The sequence below is a fragment of the Varanus komodoensis genome, unplaced genomic scaffold (genome assembly GCF_004798865.1).
Source record: "Varanus komodoensis strain SLA01 unplaced genomic scaffold, ASM479886v1 scaffold59_1, whole genome shotgun sequence".
In the NCBI taxonomy this organism is placed as follows: Eukaryota; Metazoa; Chordata; class Lepidosauria; order Squamata; family Varanidae; genus Varanus; species Varanus komodoensis.
The window spans coordinates 1,070,840-1,080,500 of record NW_025336221.1 but is presented as its reverse complement, the minus strand read 5'-3'; positions in this window follow the sequence as shown (position 1 = coordinate 1,080,500).

Here is a 9,661-nt window from a genome sequence, read left to right as displayed (position 1 = left end):
ACATCCCGCTAGCCTACTGGCCGATATCATGTCGCAGGTTTGCATTTTACCACTGCTGTTAGCAGCAGCCAATCTGCTGATATTGGCTCTGGGGTGCCAATCCTCACCACACTTCCAAGAGAGTATTTGGCAGCACAGCAGAGACCTCGGCTGTGGCATAATCACGTAGCAAGGCTGGCGGGGGCAAGAGGCACTATCAAAAGGGGTGAGGCTTTAGACCAGCTGGCAAAAAGCTTGCTGAAGCGAGAGGGGCCACAAGAGGCAGCTGAGACATAAGCAGCAGAGCGAGTATTAACTCGGGGGGGGGGGGGGGGGGTGATTCTGGTCCCTGTGATCAATCTGGCATTCTACACAAAATGCAACTTCTGAACCATCTTCAAATATATATGTCAGCTTAAAAAGGCTCATTGAGTTTACCAAGTCTGCTGTACATTGCCTCCACAAAAAGAAAGTAAAAGAAAAGAACATAATGCAGCACGTATTAATCATGCAACATGGTAGTTGTACCAGTGGCTAATGCATTCCATTGTGCATTCATATTTCTGTTCATTGCAGCTCACAGCATGTTTGGGAAAACTTGCCTGCCCCATATGCATAATAACGTGTGTCTGCTAATAAGCAGCTCCAATTTACAGACAAGGCGAACGTGGGTTAAGGAAGAAGTGGGGAGGATCCAGAATCATTCCTCCACTTCTGACACACCCTTTCCTCCTCTGTGCCCCCCCAAATCTCCTCCAGAGGCTTGTCGAACCCTCCAGAATTGGATTTAGAGGGCATGGAGGGGAAGAACACAGAAATTCTATTCCACCAGAATTATTGTTCCATGGCTGGAGGGATGAAAACTAGTCTTGGTGATTAACTCCAGGGGGCTTCAGCGAGGCCCAGTGGCTAACCCTAACCCTAATGCTAAGCCTGGAGAGTCTGTACAAATTCGCCCTGTGAATACATTTTGCAGAAAGCAGGGGATCTGTCTTTTCACCCACCCACCCACCCACACGCCACTTGGCTACTTCTGACTAACATATCCATTCACTCAGATGTCACTATCTGGTGGAATGTTTAGCTCACAGCTCAGAACTGTGCTAATGCCAGGATAGAGGAAGGCAAAAAACTCCAGTCATGGATTTCATACATGCACGTGCCACAACATGCAAGAGGATGAATTTTGGAAAGCACCACCTTCCAGCATCAAGCTCATTTAGGATGGAGACTTAGAGTTGCTGTGTCATCATCCAACAGAAATGTGGATGAGTGGACAAAAGCCCCCAAAATGCTATGGTGTCATAAGAAGCAGAGCACATATTGATAGATGTTATAGATCTCATCTACTTTACTTGACAAGATCATAGTCTGCAATTTTCAAAAGAAGTACTTGAATAGGAATGGCATCAGGAACAGGGTGATACCAGAAAAAATGCAACTTTGAATAAGCTGGCATTGTAAATTCATCACTGTAAGTCCTTATCCAGTTGCAGCTGCACTGTGAGAAGCTGTTGCGTGCAGTTAGTCAATCAGGAAAGGCCATCCAGGTAGGATTGATTCAGGATCTGGGCTGCTCTGCTCTGGGACTCAATCTGGTGGCCAGAACCAGAACACCCACTTTGGTAGTCAGGCCTGCTGGGCATCAGCCTCCTGGTGAGCCCTGGGGGAAGAGCTGGATAAAAGCAAGCTCTTCCCTGCAGAACAGGCCTCAGCAACACAGGGCCTCCTGTTTGCTGTAGTGCCTGCACCTTGCTTGACACTTGCGGTGTCCTGCCTTGCTGCATCATCAGGGCTTGGGTGCATCCCCTCCCAGCCGTGCTACCTCGCCTCGCTTGCCACATCTTCACTGTTCCTCACTGCTGCCCAGTTATCCTGCCTCAAAGCACCTTCCCGCTGCTCTGTTTGTCTTTCTGATTCTTGACCCTTGGCTTGTTTCCAACTGTGCCCTTGTCTCTTGCTGGTGTATACTTCTGGTTCCCGACCTTGGCCTGTTTTGTGACTACAACTTGGACATGCTACTGAGCCTTGCTGCTGGACTTGGACTCTGTGTTGGCTTCCATTCTCTTGCCCTGGTCCTGATGTCTCCTGCCACCAGTGTCCCAGCTGCTGGCATGTTGCCTTGCCATCTGGAGAGGAGCCTGCAGCCTCATCCCCAACTACACTCCAGTAACAGTACATGATGGTCCCCCTAGCTCTGGATATGCATTTCAGGGCGGCATTCATCAGATACAGCTGTATCTTTCCCTTATTCATGCACCTGGAAAGCCTGCAACATGCCCATGCTTCCAAAGGCCACCAAGCTTTCGGCCCATTCCCAGCCCCGCAAATGGAATGTGCATTGTGAAGAAATTCTCCATGCACAGGAAGTGATGCATTTACTAGGAAAATGGCACCCAAGGCACCCAAGACAACTCCCCCCCCTCCAAAACAAACAAACAAACAAACAAACAAACCCATAAGAGTTTCAGAAGAGTGATTTCCTGCAGGACAGGAGAGAATAAGAAAGGCTTATATTTCCTCTTAATACTCATTGCAATCCAAATATCATTCTCACAGAGAGATCATGGCTGCTGTTTGAATGTTTAAAAACACGGACATAAAATGCAAACATGTCACATCCAGTTTGGCCCCAAGATAACAGAATCAAAGTTGGTGGGTACCTGAATGCCCCATTCTACAAAATCCTGCTATATCCAACCACCTAGGTGGAGCTCACAACAAAGTAAAGCATGCTATAATACAGTGCACAAGAGCAGGTTTCTCCAACTTTGCTTTTACATGCTACAAAAGGAAAGAGCTTATTTTCCCATATCTCCTCAAGCTACTTGACACAAAATACTTCCCTCCCCTGCCCCCAAGAATCTCTAACTAGAAGCTCAAAGGCAGTATGCAATCTGAAGCCCGCTTTATAGATTCCTTAACACACTTCTCACACTTGCTGACAGAAATGGTGTTTATTGGTGATTCTGACTATGCCAGTATATGCATAAAGCAAATACTGTGTCTGTTCAAGATCAAGTTAGGTCACTCTTTCTCCCCATTAATAGTTCCAAGTCCCTTTTTCTTGTCAATTAAGGGGGAAAGAATGTTTTCTGTTTCTTCCACTCCATCTGTGATTTTCTTAGCAACCCCACTGTTTTTTCCTTGGGACTCTGAAGTGATTCATGTGTGGAAAATCAGACACTTTTCTCATGTATCACAGTGCCCTTAAAAGCTTCAGGTGTTCTCAGTGAGACAGTGGTGAGGTCAGAAGAAGGGAAAGGCATCTATCAGTTTGGAGCTGGAGGGAAATTACTGGGTGAAGGGAATTAGAGTGAGTTTTCGGGAGTTCTGTTGTTGAGAAGTTTGCTAATAAACCTTTGGGGTAGAAAGCAAGGCTATGCCTGTTGCAAGTATGAATGGGGAATGGGGAAGAGGACCATACCAAGCATTTAAACTGAGAGCAGCAGATGCTCAAAATGTATGGCGGTAAATAACCCTTGGTGTGTGTGCGGGTGAGGATAGAAAGCAACTGTCCGTTTGTCAGCCCTATCTGCACACAGTGGGCATTGCTTTCGTAGAAGCACCCCTGCTGCCCAAATGGTGGTGCAGAAAGTCATTTCTCATGTTGCGGACTAAAATACCATATGCAATGTGTCTTCCTTGGTTGGGAAGTCTTGCATCAAGGAGCAAATGCAGCACTGTTGAAGACAGCACTCTCAGTCTTTGACAGACAGGCCTATTCATGTTCTCTCTGATATCTCAAAGACAGACTTGTTTACATTCTCAAGGCACAAAGGAGACAAGAAATAAGCTATAATGAACATGTAAACTGGAAATGGATGCAACTAGGCACCTCTCAGGCAGGGGCCAGGCCTAATTTTAAAATCACTTGAGGATGAAGGGCTGGCTTTCCTTAAACAAGGCTGGTTATAGGGAAGGCAGAAGAAAGTGATGGAGAGAAATTGTAATGACAATGCAGCAAAAATATCCAATGCCGTGTCCTTCAAATGATAGTTTCTGGGGTTTCTTTCCTTTTATAAATATACTTTTGCACATATTTGTAGAATGTATCACATAGCCTAATGTAGTTATTTTTAATACCTACTCCCGCGTGTTAAGTAATGTGTGAGCAAATTTAACATTGGTGAATCTTGCAATTGATACATGGACTAATCACAGCAATTTATTAGGACCATTTCAGACATTACATACTGGCAAACCTGCATTCTGTCACCAGCACATACAGTAGTTGGGGAGCAATGGTAAGTGACCCTGAAAAATCTACATTTGCAAATTTATTTGTGATATCCATACATTGTTTTCAGTTGTACACTGACATTTGATCATTCTGCAACTTAAACATAATACTATGCATGTTACTATGTTCTCATCTTAGAACATAACATGCCGAGACTACATTGGCCACAAATTGTTTTAGTTACATCTATCCACCCATTGACTAGTCATCATTACCCTTCTATCAGTGGCAATATAATCGAAGATAATTTATCATCACACATGAATATCATAAATAAAGAAACAAAAGGTATTGCTCTCCACCAGGCCCAGAAAAAATGTTCAGCAGGAATGCATTTCAAATCTTGTCCTCTTTCCAGGACACAATCGACTGAGGAACCACCATACTTTCTTGTTGTTGCTGTTTCCCCTTCTCCCATCGTCCAAGCTAGTAGCAACATGACATGGTTGTCCTCAACAGTGAAAGCTTGCCTAGAAGTACCCTTCCAGAGAGAGAGAGAGGCTCTTCTAAATGTTTAAGTGAAGGGACAGTGGACCTCAAATAAATGAGAACTTTGTCTTAGGGAGCACCTTACTCCATATATTCCTGCCCATCGCCTAAGAGCATCAACTGAGGCACTCCTACAGGTTCCTCCCCCTAAGGAGGTTAAGAGAGGTTGCAAGGAAGAAGGCCTTTTAAAACTTTTATTTCACTATGTTTGTTGTGATTTTATCTAGTTTTATTCATTATATTTTAATTGTATCATTTTACTCCATGTTAAATCGGTATTTTTATGGTAGCAGCCACCCAGAGAGCATGATGCTAACAGGAAGCTTTCAAATAAATCCAATAAATAAACAAACAGGATCAATCCAAATCAACATCCTATTGAAAAGCTCACTCATGTGGTCAGATCCACAACAGTTCAAATACTAGGATATGGGATTTCTAATTACAACATTGTTGGCCATTTCCACACCCACACTCACACCATGTTCCATCACCATCTTGTGGCTCCATCCACCATCTTCAGAATCAGACACTTCTCAGTGCCATCACTGGCATCACTGCTCAGCACAGGGCAATAGTGTTCCTAGGCCCATCATACTCCTCATACAGGGATAGAGAAAAGGGCAAGACTGCATAGCAGTCAACACTGCTATCGGAATTCTTCTCTCAGGCTGATCTATGCTTAGACAAGCAGTGCCAACTGAAAGAGGCACCTCTTGGCATCCACCAGCTTCAAGCATCAGGCTGTTCATCAGAAACAAACTATGGGTTAGAGGACCTTGTAAGAGGCTACGTGAGGTGTGCTATATACATGCCAATAGCATTTAGCGGTTTTTTAAAAATAAGTTTTACTCTAAACAAACACAAAAAAATTAACACAAAAAAAATAACACAAAAAAAGCTAAAAACGACGTCAGTCATTGGAAACATTGGACCTACTGGGTCAGCCCCCCACAATAGCAGTTCCCATTTAAAAGCTATGTTATCTTTGAGAGTGAAATGAATGCTTGTGTTATTATTAAATATGTGTATAGTTTTAAGATGTGTTGTTAAGTTGTTTAGCAGTGCAATGTTGACTGATAAAAGAAACTTGGTTTCAGTTCTGGTGAAGAACTGAAAGCAATGGAGCTACCTTAACCAATAACTCTGTGGATTGATTGTAAATGCTACTTCCACCTCAAGTAAAAACGAGACCTATTCCCCCATCTTTAGATCTTGAATCAAAGCAATATACTGAACAGGTAGTTTGGTTCAGAGACACATAAGATCAGCAAATACTGCAAACATCAACGCAATGATAAATTTCAATATTATTTATTAAAAAGGCATTTTATTATAAATACATTTTAAATGTAGCAGTAAAATACATTTTGTGTTACCATTAATCTTTAAAAATAAAGAGTGCACCAAGACAATCATTACACTTGAAGATAGATACCGTAAGACCCAGTCCTCAACGCAGCTTACAAGGAATCACAAAAATTTATTTTAACAACTTTAAAAGCACCTTCTGAATTTAGCAATCTAGACCACCAGGAGACATTTAATGCAATCTAATTCTGAAAGGCTTCAAATTCTTGGTGCTTTGTAGCTTTTCTGAGCTACATTCAGGGATTTCTGCTTATACTAGTACTGACTTTTTAATATATAAGGTAATTTTCTTTTCTAAAGTAAGCCATGGTGACTATCAGCGAAGACACAAAAACCTCAGTTTTTTCCTGAGATTTTTTTTTTTTTTTGCCTTTCAAAGAATGGAATATTTCAGAGATTTATATATCAAATGGAAAATAGATTTTTCTAACAGCCAATTTTATTAATAGATCCACACTAAAGGTGAATTTTGCCACAGTCAGAGGTCCAGTCGCACAGTGCACAGTTGCATTTTATTAAAGCCAGTGGGGCATATGTCTGCATAACTGTACACTGTGGCCACACATTGGAAGAACCACAAGAGTCAGGGCTAACCTTACTGCTAGCTGGTTCTAGATATCTGGCTATAACAATAATTTTTGGGTGACAGTGATGATGTGGGTGGGTGTGCTTCAGGGATACCCAAGGCATAGTGTGAGGGAGAAGGAAGGAATCAGGGACCAAAGCTGACAGAATCTGGAAAACTAATGGATGGGATAGAGGATTCCAGTGTGCTGGAAACCACAGAGCAAGACATTTATTTGGAAGCTGACAAGAGATGCACAGGACACACGCGCCATCCTGTTATGAAAGTTGGGGATGGATGCATCTAGAGAGAGTCATTTGTGCTGACAGAGCCCAGCTGATAACTACAGTTCCCATGGATGTGATCCTTGCTAGTCCAAGGCGCAGGCTGGGAATGAGCAGATGTTACACATGTGGTGCCCTTTTCCATTAAAGGGTGCAACCGTTGTGCAGAACAACGGAGCTGGTCGCCACCTCCCCATTGTTACAGTTTCTCTCACTCCAAGTTCAAACCTAAACAAGACATGGTGGGAAGTGGCCTCTGGGTAGGCTTCAGAGGTCAGAAATATGTAGTTCAAAATGGGCATCCACCTTTTCCAACAGAATGACAACTCACATTCCCAGAACTTTTGTTCCCAAGTTTGTTCTCGGGTGTCATGATGTGTTCAACAGTGTGAAGCTGTTGGTGAGTTCACAGTGGGCTTTGCATGGAAGCACCACTTGCTTAAAGTGCAGCTTCCATAAAGGACCTACTCACAGTAATAGTGCAAATCACAGTGGCCGTGTGCACAGGCCACTTCTACCTGATCTATGCTAGATAGCTAAATTCTTCAGCAACCCTGTGCACATCCATAGATGATTCCATTAAAACCTACAGGTTGTTATACTGGGACTCAATTTACTTAAATCATTAATTTCACAAATGGCTTTTATATGGTGACCATATTTTACTTAATACAAACATGACCAGTCTAAATGCGAGGCATTGTGAAGTATTTGCTTCCAACAGCAGATTCCAGTGTGAATACTTTTCATCTGCTTCTGATCTCCATCTCTATATATCATAAAGATTAACTTCATTTTAACTAAGGCCAACAGTGAAGATAGAATAAATATAGGTAAGTTACTAGTTGCTTATTGTTAGATTTAATATTAGGTAAAAATGCCCCAAATGCACAAAACAAAGAATGTACTTGTTAGAATACACTGGGACACTCATGCAGTGACACACAGTAGAGGATGACAGCAAGTGTGTGTGTGTGTGCGGGGGAGGAGAAGTAAAAGAATAAAACCCACAATAAATTTATGGGAGATACCATGTGATAGTATACCACAGTGTTTGAGCATGAGCAAAAGAACTGTCAGCTGAGCAATTCCCATCTTAGACTAGTGATGACTGCTATCAAAATGGATGTGGATAGCTGAGTAGGTAGTACATATAGTGCAAAAGTGAAGCTGCTAAATGCAGGCAGCAAAGACTAACAGCATAAAAATCCAAAGAGAAAGATAATGTCAGCCCAGAGGGGAGGACTTGTCTAAATGGGGGGATGGATAAGCAGTGAAGCAGTTCCAAAATTTACCGTATCTGTACTACTCAAATCTACCCTTACTGATTTATTGATTTGTCTTTTCTAATTAGTTTAAAGCTGGAGCCTGATAGAAATCAATCTTTGTTTTCTTGGGTCAGTAGATGAATCTATTAAAGCTGCAGTGAGATGCCTGTTAACATTATTTTTCACCATGCATCAAATGCACACACACCTTATGACAGATATATTATTAGGCTCAGAATGGTTTGCACACATCTTCACAAATTCACATTTCATTTAAAGCTATTTCTGGGGCTACTTCTGAGGCTATTTCAAGCTACTTCTGGCTTCATGACCAAGAATCTTTAGTAGTAAAAATGTATGAGCTGCAAGTCAACAAATAAAATGTTCTCAAAAGTAGCTTGTCAAGTTTATATTTGCTTAGCAAATGTTGCAATGTGTACAATATACTAAGAACCAGGTTTATCATATCACACCTGCTCCCTATGCACAACATCTGAAAAACAGATAAAGATTTGCAGGCTCTGGTGCAGTCACTTAGGCAGGCTGGGAGACCTAGGACTGGGCATGTTAGGTGGAAGAAACAGGCAGAGAGAGCAGTCACACCTAAGATCCTTTTGCCTAGCAGAACTCAAAGGAAGAAAGCAGATACTGAAGGAGCAGATGGAAAGGCCTATTTGGACCATTCCCATTTTTAATATGCACCTTCAGGTTTCAGAATTTTTACAGAGGCAGGTTTGGACAAGTGCATTTTCCAAGAATGAATTCTGAGAATAAACTACGTATCAAATGCCCTTGAGTGTAGATGCTCTGTCTTTTCTAGTCTGCTTTGTAAAGTCTCTCCACTTCTTAATGTAAACTCCTCTCATACAAAAGAAAATGGGTGGGAAATACATCCACCCATGAAGTTGGGAAGCCCAGGGTGAATGCTCCCCACCCCTCAATATGTGCAGACTTAGGGCTGAATAGGCAGAAGCATGTACAGGGGCTGAGGGTGGAACTCCCTAGAATACAGGTAGGGCCGTTTCCATATATACAAGTATGAGGTTATTCAGTGAGGAGAACCAGGTAAGAACAGGGCCTCTTGTTCATTTGGGATGTCCTATATTACGAAGACCAAGACCTATGGCAAGCATTAAATATGGAAAACATTAGTTTCTTACGCAGATCCTGGAGTGAAGTTCTCAGTCACTGCCAGTTGTCCTAAGTTTGGGGCTAGTGACAGATTCTAGTTGGCGGTATTATGTGGATGGAGACTAGGGCAGATGATCCAAGGAAAGATGTCATGGAAGAATTATCTAAGAGTTGGAAGAGCACATGAAAGTAGATGACAAAAACCAGAATCTAGTGTATAACCTGGAAGACTACTTCCTTCATGTTACAGTAAGCAGAATGTTGTCAGTTTCATGAATGTGAAAGATTGAATGCTTCCTGTAAAATGAAACCTTTGACCAAAAGAAAAATA